We start from the raw sequence: 11705 nt of genomic DNA on the forward strand, positions 1-11705 counted from the left end.
AACCTGGCTTGACCTGCTGATCTGCAACCCCAATGCTTTCCTCATTGCTGCACTGGGGTGGGAGAGAGCATGCCCCCTGGGCCCACAGGCACCTCCTGCTACCTTCTGTGGGCCCTGCTAGTCATCAAGGATGTTAGGACATCTCCATCTCCATCCCAGATGGGGAGAACGGAAAAGAGGGAACAGAGTGGAGAGGGAGCACCAGAGAGCAAACTCCAGCCTCTGACGGAAACCATGTGGTCCGACGGAGGTTTCTGAGAGAAAGGCGAAGTGAAATCCTGGTGGATGGGGATATAATATCATGACCAAGGGCTTACCTAGCTCTCAGGTTCATAACTTACCACATAAACTTCCATGGATTAAGCTGGGCAGTTCTGGCACACACCTTTAATCCCAGCACTCAGGAGGTAGAGGCAGGAGGATCTGTGAGTTCAAGACCAACCCGGTCTACAGAGCACATTCCAGACAGCCAGGACTACACAGAGAGACCCTGTCTCAAAAATAACAAAACAAACAAAAACCAGTTTCCCTGTATCCAAAGAATTAGGACATAGACATTAATAAAGAACATCATTTATGCTGGGCGGTGGTGGCGCACACCTTTAATCCCAGCACTCAGGAGGCAGAGGAAGGCGAATCTCTGTGAGTTCGAGGCCAGCCTGGTCTACAAGAACTAGTTCCAGAACAGGTTCCAAAGCTACAGAGAAACCCGGTCTCAAAAAAAACAATATATATATATATATATATATATATATATATATATATATATATATATATATATATATATATATATAATTTATTTACAATTTAGAAAGACTCCTGGATTCTCTCTGCATTTTTTAATCAGTGTTATCGACTTATAGAAATAGTTAAACAAAAGTCAGGAAATACGCATATGTAAATTTAACTAGGAGAAAAGCTGTCAGAACTGTGAAGGCTCTTCCTGTGGGCAAGCTTCTCTCTTGTCCCAAGGCTCCTGGTGTCAGGGCTTCTGCCTTTTCCACCCCTGCCTTGGATTCCTGGGGAAACTTTAATCCATAGGGGTCCATTGCTCTAGGGTTCCTGTTCTGCTGGTTTCCAGCCCCAGTACGGGGGGGGGGGGGCCTGGGAGGCACATCATCCATCCATGGGCCACCCGGTCCATGGCAGTCGTTACAGCAGCTCAGACGTACTAAAATGCAGAAAGGGTGGGTGAGGACAGAAGTGGAATTCTTTACATGGTTATTTTTGGGTTAGGAAAGTTAGATTGTGTTTGTTTCTTTGTTTAATTGCTTGCATGTTTTGAGACCAGCTTTTATATAGTCCAGGCTGGCCTCAAATCTTTAATGTGGTCATGGATAACCTTGAACTTCTGATCCACCTGCCTCTACCTCCTGAGTGCAGGAATCATACATAGGTAGACACTACCATGCCTGTGTGGGGAGCAAACACAGAGCTTCATGTATATTAGGGAAACACCCCACCAAGTGAACCACATCCACAGTTCTTACTTTGAATTCATGTAGGAAAAATTCTCAGCAGGTCACAACAGCCTTCAATCCTGAAATCCGGACGTGCCAGACCAGTCGCACGCCCCCTCCTCTGGCAATCATAAGCATTTCTGGGGTGGGAGCTGGAGGAGGAGGAGTGTGACCATTTACACTCCTGTTGGCCAGCCCTGCCAGTCACTGAAGCCCCCAAAGTCCTGTGCAGGGAAGCTAAGTGACAAACCCTGAAAAGCAGTCAAGGGCTTCCTTTGGCCCCATGAATTCCAACCCTGTGGAGACAGGTTGCTTGTGGAGGGTTCTGTATGGAGATCAGGGGTGTCAGAGACAGGTTGCTTATAGAGGGTCCCACTCCACGCCTCTTACACAGGGCTATAACGTGGGCTCCCAAAATGATCTGATTCTTCAATCTCCCGAGGATGGGGCTCTGTGAAATAATGCCCCCGCTCAGATGGAGCCTGTCAACACAGAAAGGTAATTCTCGCCTCTAAGGGGATAAGAGGGAGTTTATACTCAAGTCAATTGTGAGTGACCATGGCCCGTGAGCAGATTGAGGTCACCCCAGATTCCATGTTCCAGTGTGGTGACAGCTTGATGAAATTTTAAAGCAACAGCACGAAGAAAGTTATGGAGCAAGGCTCTATCAACACACTGATGGAAGGACTGGAGTTATGGCTCACGGGTTAAGAGCAGCAAGGACTCGTTGAGAAGACCAGAGTTTTGTTCCCAGCACCCATGGCAGGTGATTCACTACCGCCTGGAACTGGCACTTGCATACTTGCATTCACGTGCATATACCAACACAGAGAGACATACAAATTGACATAATGTAAAAAATAAATAAATAAATAAAAATTAAACAAATAAAAATAGATTTTTTTTTTTTTTTGCTTTTTCGAGACAGAGTTTCTCTGTGGTTTTGGAGCCTGTCCTGGAACCAGCTTTTGTAGACCAGGCTGGCCTCGAACTCACAGAGATCTGCCTACCTCTGCCTCCCGAGTGCTGGGATTAAAGGCATGCGCCGTCACTGCCCAGCTAAAACACAGAGACATACAAACAGACATAATTTTAAAAAATAGAAATAGATGTTAAAAAGTAAAGAAGGATGGGCAGTGGTGGCACACGCCTCTAATCTCACCCTTGGGAGGCAGAGGCAGTGGATCTCTGAGTTTGAGGCCAGTCTGGTCTACATAAAGAGTTCCAGGACAGCCAGAGCTACATGGTGAGACCTTACAGGTGTGATCTTTTTTAATTGAATCTTATGTGTACTGGTATTTTGTCTGTATGTATGTCTGTATAAAGATGTCAGATTACTAGGGGGAGTGGGAGGGAAATGGGAGGATGGGAGAAGGTGGACATTTTAAATAAATAAATAAATAAGAAAGAAAGAAAGAAAAATCGGTAAATGTAATCCACCATATGAATAAACTGAAAAAAATTAAAAAAAAAAGATGTCAGATTACCTGGAACTAGTCAGGTGGTGGTGGTGCACTCCTTTAATCCCAGCACCCGGGAGGCAGAGACAAGCAGATCTCTGTGAGTTCGAGGCCAGCCTGGTCTACAGCATGAGTCCCAGGACAGACTTCAAAGCTACACAGAGAAACCCTGTCTTGAAAAAAAAAAAAAGATTACCCAGGCCCAGAACTGGAGTTTCAGACAGTTGTGAGCTGGCATATGGGTGCTGGAAATTAAACCCGGGTCCTCTAGAAGAAAAGCCAATGCTCTTAACTGGTTGCGCCATCTCTCAGGCATGATTTTTAGGAGGAAAAAAACAGGAGGTCTGTGTTAGAATGGGCTAGGATGTGGTGGTAAAGGAGATAGGGGACTAGAGAGAAGGGAAAGGAGACAAGAAAGAGGGAGTAGGGGTATTTGTCCTGGAAGAACAAAGGATTGCCTCTGGATAGAGGGGAGACAGCCATGGCCTACAGAAAAATGGTGGTTTATAAAGGTAAAGGGGGAAACCTTGTGTTAAGATGAGGGGTCTAATTTTAATTGGGCATCTTAATTAGATAAGTCAAAGGAGGCTTTTGATTGCTAGACTTTAATTTTAGAGAGCTGGACCTTAGTAGCCAGCCTCAGAAGGAGGAAGTGGCCAAATAAGGGAATGACCTTGGTGGCTAGCTTTAGAAAAGTGATCTAATGGGTTTTAGCAAGGCAGAGGGAACGGGGGAGAAGGGCAAGGCTGCCAGAGCTGCATGCTTGAGTGGGCTTCTGTCCCTTCAGAAAGAAGGACAGCAATCCAGGCAGTGGTTGCATGACTTACCACAGCAGAGGCAGGTGGATTTCTGTGAGGTTAAGGCCTGCCTGGTCTACACAGTGAGTTTTAGGCCAACCAGAGCTAACATTGAGAATTAGGGTTCTTAGGGATCTATTTTTCTGAAGAACCTTGTCTGTTCACAGTTCTCCCACCTCAGCCTCCTCCTGAGTTTCTGGGATGACAGAAGAACCTCTCTCTGGTGAACCTTGACCTTGATAGTCTCCAACTCGAACTTCCAGACAAACTTTGACCCTCTCCATCCTCCCTGAACCTAACTGTCCATTTCATTCACGCCCCGAGAATATTTCAGTTGTCCAGTAAAAGCAGTCAGGCATCTGGCTGTCTCTTTAACACTCAGAAGACCCACAGTATGGAGCAGGAGGGTGCCTGGCCGTGTGTGTGTGTGTGTGTGTGTGTGTGTGTGTGTGTGTGTGTGTGTCCCACCACCACATTGGAAGGTCAGTTCACACAGCTACCAGACAGGGTGAAGTCATGATCACAAAGGTCACTTCCCATGGTGAGGCTAATTCACTGAACTCTGGATTTGGAAGCTCTGAGATGTTTGTTGAAACCAAATGTCTGGAGTTGGCATCAACCCCCACAGGCTTCCAAGTGTGGTCTGCAGGCTGGTGATCCCAGCATTTGGGATGTGGAGGCAGCAGAGAGAGTGCATTCAGAGTTAGAGACTGGAGAGATGGCTCAGCCGTGGTTAAGAGCACTGACTGTTCTTCCAGTGGTCCTGAGTTCAATTCCCACCATCCACAGGGCAGATCACAACCATCTATAATGGGATGCAATGACCTCTTCCGGTATGCAGATACATGAACACAGGACAGCCAGGGCTACACTGAGAAATTCCGTCTCGAAAAAACAAAAACAAAACAAACAAACAGAAAAAGTTCATAGGTTCAGAGTTATCTTTATCTTTGGTTACAAAGAGAGTTCTAGACCAGCCACAGGCTAATATTTCAGCCTTGCAAGACTTCGCGGGATCAGGTATCATTCCAAGATCGTTGACTGTCGCTTCTAGCCAACTGGCTACAGATTCTAACAGTCCCCCAATCTCAAGCTTAAAAATTCAAAAAAGTGGCTTTCACGACTCCTCAGGAAAGCACTTACAGCCTAGTGGCCCGAGCCAGGTGGAACAGGGAGAGCGTCTCCCCAGCTCCCTCTCTAGGAGCAGCCTGGATGTGGTGCCTGCTGGGCACTAGGCAGGGCCGGACTTGCTGGGTGACTTGTCTGAAATCCTTTCTAGAGTCATAAGGACAGAGCGAGTAGCATAAGAACTGTCTTTGCTGCCCTCTGCTGGTCATGATCAGAACTATTAGGAACCGCCCCCTGAAGCGTTCCTGGGGAACCCACAGAACTCCGGAATTTGCATCTTTTAGAAGTGTAGGCCTGTGATGACCTTGAGCCCTCAAAAGAAGGATGGACAATGTCTTCGGTGGTGCCCAAGGAGGCCAACCAAGCTCTGCGTCTCTGAACGACAACATTCCCCCAGGACCATCCTACACCGGGAGGGTGTGCAGGGGACGCGCAATCCCTGCTACCAAACGGCTGCTATCATTCCGGTTTCAAAGCTGCATCATAGTTCTGCTAATATTCATCCTAGGGTCTGCTTCCAGCGAGTACTGACTCTGAAACGGACTACTCGCGCGGCAACCCTCTCTCTCCATAGCCACCGGTCCCTAGATTAGCTATTGACTACGGTGGAGAGGTGCATAGCAGAATTCGGGCAGATCGCTCTTCACCTTTGCTGGGCTGCACACAGCCTTCTGCATCAGCCCTTCATGAGTGGCTCTTCACCTTTGCTGCATTCAGCTCACAATAAGGAGGAAGTAGAAGATTAGTCTATTGGTGGGCAAACTTTCTTCTAACTGCGTGGTTATTTTCAGAATTTATTGGGTAAAAGAGGCCTAAGAAATTGTTAAGTCTGAGGCCCATATTCTGGTGGGATTATCTACCAGTAAACAATACACACATGCACACAATCTTACACCATGTGAGCTTTGATTTTTGTCTTTTGTTTTGCTTTTGGACATCAGTCTCTCTCTCTCTCTCTCTCTCTCTCTCTCTCTCTCTCTCTCTCTCTCTCTGGTTTTTCAAGACAGGGTTTCTCTGTGTATCTTTGGTGTCTGTCTTGGAAGTAGCTCTTATAAACCAGGCTGGCCTCGAACTCACAGAGATTTCCCTGCCTCTACCTCTCCAGTGCTGGGATTAAAGGCGTGCTCCTCAGCATCAGTCTCTTAAAGAACTCAGCTTAACAGTATCTGAATGGATTTCTGTGTTTACCCTATGGAATAATGAACCAGAGGAAAAATGCTTGAGGCAGGCTGTCCATAAATTAGAAAGTGTTCAGGTTTTGCAAACTTCCCTCTATATGGATATCAGCTATTAGTGGTTATGCATCTAGAGAAACTTAAAACTTAGTTGGAGGCTGGAGAGATGTGGCTCAATAGTTAAGAGCACTGCTTGCTCTTCCAGAGGTCCTGAGTTCAATTCCCAGCAACCAATTCTCACAACCATCTACAGTGAGATCTGGTGCCCTCTTCTGGCCTGTCAGCATACCTGCAGACAGAGTACTGCATACATAATAAATAAATAAACCTTAAAGATAAATAAATAAACAAAACTTAGTTGGGTGTGGTGGCACACACCACTAATTCAAGCCTGGTCTATAGAGCTGGTTCCCAGGACAGACAGGGCTACACAGAGAAATCCTGTCACAGAGAAACAAAACAAAACAACAACAAAAACCGGGGAGAGATGGCACAGCAATCACAAGCACTAGCTGCTCCTCGAGAGAACCTGGGTTCAATTCCCAGCGTTAACATGACAGTTTACAACCATCTCTAGCTCCAGTCTCAGGAGATCCAACGCCCCCTTCTGGCCTACGAAGACACTGCATACACGTGGTATATTTACATACAGGCAAACACCCAAACACATAAAATATTTAAAAAATAATAATAATAAAATTGGGAGGTGCTGTGTCTCACATAGCTTCTAAATTTAGTTAAGTTTCATCTAGGAAGAGTTCTCCTTTGTAACTGGGTCAAAATATGATAGGTTCCAAACTCTCTTAATCTTGAAATGTGTTTTACTTGTACTAAAATAAACTTCAAACATATAAAACTATGAATAATAAAATAAGAGAAAATGTGCCCAGGAGCAGTTTGGCTCCTTAGAATAGCAAGTCGCCACAGCTGCCCGGAGCTGGGAGCCCCTTCGTGGTCAAGGACTCCCTCCAGCGCCCAGAACCTCTTCTTCCAAGTATTCCCAGCAAGAACTGAGCCTTACTCAGCCCAAGATTTATCTCCATTTCCCCCCTTTTTTTTCTTTTGGTGTTTTTAAACAGTCTCTGTCCTCAGGGATCATTCTCTTGCTTAAGATCCCCTGGTGCTGGAATTACAGGAATACACCCCGCCCAAATAGACCGGCTCTGGATTTTCCGGTAAACCATTGGCCTCCCCAGGTCATCGGCTGCCCTGGGGCCAAGACGACTCCTTAGCAGAGCAATTCCTAGCTCTGTGTGTGTTCCACCCAAACATTTTAGTTGTTAAGTGAGGACTCTATTTATAAGTGGAGCTCCCAGTCTCCTGCCGTCTCTATCCAGCACCACAGCACGAGGAAAGAGGCCCGACTGAGTCCTTCCGCAGCATGGGTCCGCTTGTGTCTTCGCTTTCCTCTTCCTTATGAAAGGGGGCCCAGCCGGGCGGTGGTGGCGCACGCCTATAATCCCAGCACTCGGGAGGCAGAGGCAGGCGGATCTCTGTGAGTTCGAGACCAGCCTGGTCTACAGAGCTAGTTCCAGGACAGGCTCCAAAGCCACAGAAAAACCCTGTCTCGAAAAACCAAAAAGAAAAAAAAAAAAGAAAAGAAAAGAAAGGGGGCCCAAAGATGCTAAACACCCACCTCTGAGTCCTGGGTGTCTGGGCTGAGGTCCCTCACAGCTTTTTTCATGGATGTCAATGTCACCCAAAGCTGCAGTTTGCCACCTTTGTGTTTGGGAAACCCACCCCAGGACTAGCGTCCAGCTGATCATTAGGCTAGCGTTTTGGGTGGGTGGGGGAGTGTGGCTTGGGCAGGAACCCCAGCACCTGAAGCAGAAAAAGAGAGGCGGGGAAGAGACAGAGCAAAGCCACAGGGGATCTTACAAAAAAACGGGACGGTGTTTCAGGCCTGCAGGACCTCTCCAGCTTTAACCAAGTGGTTTTTGCCACAGGAGAGCCTCCCTACACTTCAGAAAAAAACCTAAAATGTTGGTGATAATATGCAGATCCCACAGCTGCTTTGGCATTTGCAACACATGTCTAATGAACCGGTGATCTCTTCGATTGTTTTTGTTTATTAGAAACAGGGTTTCTCTGTGTAGCACAAGCTAACCTGGGAACTTGCTCTGTAGACCAGCTCCTGCCTAAAGGTGTGAGCCCCCACACCCAGCTATGGGACCACAATCTGGCTTGTTTTGGTTTGGTTTTCGAGACAGGGTTTCTATGTGTAGCCTTGGCTGTCCTAGTACTCACTCTGGAGACCAGGCTGGCCTCAAACTCACGGGGATCGCCTGCCTCTGCCTCCCAAGTGCTGGAATTAAAGGCATGAGCCACCACCACTACCCAGCCTTTTTTATTTTTCTTTTTTTTGGGGGGGTGGCTGGGAGGGTGGGAGGACAGCAATAGTTGGCCATACTGTTGAATACTTTTTAAACTGGACGCGAAGGGATTGGGACCGTAGCTTAGTTAATACAGTGTTTGCCTGTCATACCAGAAGTCCTAGATTCAATCCCCAGCATTGCATAAACCCAGTAATGTGTGCAGGCCTGTAATCCCAGCCCTAGAGGGGAAGGCAAGAGGATCAGAAGTTCAAAGTTACCATTAGAGTAACTCTCTTAGTTAGGGTTCTTATTGCTATGAAGAGACACCGTGACCACAGCAACTCCTATAAAGAAAACATTTGATTGGGATCACTTTCTTATGGTTTCCGATGTTCAGCCCATTGTCATCATGGCAGAGAGCAAGGCAGCATGCCAGCAGATGAGGTGCTGGCTGCATCTTGGATTGTGGGCAACAGGAAGTCAACTGAGACACTGGGTGATATCCTGAGCATAGGATACCTCAAAGTCCGCCCCCACAAGGACATAGTTCCTCAAACAAGGCCACACCCACTCCCATACCTCCTAATAGCGCCCCTCTCTATTAGATTATGGGACCAATTACATTCAAACTGCCATGATGTGGGATGTCCTTCTGTATATGTGTTGCTTTTATTGGCTGATGAATAAAGCTACTGTGGCCTATAGCAGGCCTGAGCATAGCCAGGCTGGAACAGATAGAGAGTAGGTGGAGTCAGGGGGATGCCATGTAGATGCCGAAGGAGAAAGACGCCAGACCCTTACCAGTAAGCCACAGCCTTGTGCCAGTACACAGATTAATAGAGACAGGTTAATTCAAGATGTAAAAGTTAGCTAGAAACATGTCTGAGTCATCGGCCAAACAGTGTTGTAATTAATACAGTTTCTGTGTGATTATTGGGGTCCTGGGTGCCTGGGAACAAATGAGCAGTCTCCTCTTACACTATCACATTCCACTCCTAGTCCCCATAAACTTGTAACAATATCATAATGCAAAATATGTTTACTCCAACTTCATAAGTCCCCATAGTCTATCAGTTTTAATATTTAAAAGTTCAAAGTCTCTTCTGAGATTCATGCAATGTCTCAACTGTAATTCCCTGTAAAATCAAAATCAAAGAACATATCACATACTTTCAACATATAATGGCACAGGATATACATTACCATTCCAAAAATGTAGGGAAGGGAGCATAGCGAGGAAATACTGGACCAACGCAAGACTGCAAACTACCTGGGCAAACTCAAAACTCTCCATGTCTGGTGTCAAAATGTTCCTCAGCTCCCCAACTCCAACTTTGTCGATTGCAGCACACTTCTTCCTCTTAGGCTGGTTCTTTTCCTTGTTAGCAGCTCTCCTCAGCAGACATCCTACAACTCTGGCACCTATAACATCTTGGGGGTCTCTAAGGCAACCCAGCTTCAACCTCACAGCTTCGTGCAATGGCCTCTGTAAGAGGCCTCCATTCAGGGACATGACTGGCATATGCCTGGATGCAGTGGCTTTCTTTAGGCACAGGGGAAAATTCCAAAGCCTGTTTCTTCCATCATATATATATATATATATATATATATATACATTTTTCTCTGCTCCCCTCCCTGCCTCTCCCTTGCCCTCTTCAACTCTCCCCCAAGGTCCACATGCTCCAAAAGATCTTGTCTTTTTCTGCTTTCTACTTCCCATGTAGATTAGATCTATGTAAGTCTCTCTTAATGTCCGTATTGTTGTCTAAATTCTCTGGGATTGTGCTTTGTAGGCTGACTTTCTTTGCTTTATGTTTAAAAAACACCTATGAGTGAGTACATGTGATAATTGTCTTTCTGTGTCTGGGTTAGCTCATTCAAAATAATGTTTTCTAGCTCCATCCATTTTCCTGCAAAATTCAAGCTGTCATTATTTTTTTCTTCTGTGCAGTACTCCATTGTGTAAATGTACCGCATTTTTCTTTTCCATTCTTTGATCGAGGGGCATTTAGGTTGTTTCCAGGTTCTGACTATGACAAACAAAGCTGCTATGAACATAGCTGAGCACATGTCCTTGTGGCACGATTGAACATCCTTTGGATACATACCCCAAAGTAGTATTATTGGGTCTTGAGGAAGGTTGTTTCCTAATTTTCTGAGAAATCGCCACACTGACATCCAAAGGGGTTGTACCAGCTTGCATTCCCACCAGCAATGCAAAAGTGTTTCCTGTTCCCCACAACCTCTCCAGCATAAGTTGCCATCAGTGTTTTTGATCTTGGCCATTCTTACAGGTATAAGATGGAATCTGAGTTGTTTTGATTTGCGTTTCTCTGATAACTAAGGATGTTGAACATTTCCTTAAGTGTCTTTAAGCCATTTTAGATTCCTCTGTTGAGAGTTCTCTGTTTAGGTCTGTACTCCATTTTTTTATTGGATTATGTGATCTTTTGGTGTCCAATTTCTTGAGTTCTTTGTATATTTTGGAGATCAGACCTCTGTCTGATGTGGGGTTAGTGAAGATATTTTCCCATTCTGTAGGCTGTCGTTTTGTCTTGTTGACTGTGTCCTTTGCTTTACAGAAGTTTTTCAGTTTCAGGAGGTCCCATTTACTAATTGTTTCTCTCAGTGTCTGTGCTGCTGGGGTTATATTTAGGAAGTGATTCCCTGTGCCAATGCATTCAAGTGTATTTCCCACTTTCTCTTCTATAAGGTTCAGTGTGGCTGGTTTTATGTTGAGGTCTTTGATCCATTCGGACTGGAGTTTTGTGTGTGGTGATAAATACGGGTCTGTTTTCATTTTTCTACATGTTGATATCCAGTTATGCCAGCACCACTTGTTAAATATGCTTTCTTTTTTCCATTTGATATTTTTTGCTTCTTTATCAAAGATCAGATGTTCAAAGATGTGTGGATTGATATCTGGGTCTTCTATTCAGTTCCGTTGGTCCTCCTGTCTGTTCTCATGCCAATACCAAGCTGTTTTCAGTACTGTAGCTCTGTAGTAGAGTTTGATGTTTCTTCTATCTTTAACTCTAAAGCCAGAACCCTGTGGCCGAAGCTGCCAAGTTCTGCTGCTTATAGGCTGGAACATGGTTCCCTCATTCAATTACATCTTCATCAACTTCCCATCCTTCATTGTCTAAGCTTGGCTGTCCTAATACTTGTTCTGTAGACCAGACCCTGGCCTCAGACTCAGAGATTTGTCAGTCACATCTTCACCATAGGGTTTTTTTCCATAGTTTTCTTCACTGCCTAACCTTGCTGTCCTTGAACTTGCTCTGCAGACCGGGCTGACCTCAAATTCAGAGATTCACCAGGCTATGCAGGGATTAGAGGCATGCACCACCTCACACAGCACTAAAACTTT

This window comes from Microtus pennsylvanicus, chromosome 11 (assembly GCF_037038515.1).
Source record: "Microtus pennsylvanicus isolate mMicPen1 chromosome 11, mMicPen1.hap1, whole genome shotgun sequence".
In the NCBI taxonomy this organism is placed as follows: domain Eukaryota; kingdom Metazoa; phylum Chordata; class Mammalia; order Rodentia; family Cricetidae; genus Microtus; species Microtus pennsylvanicus.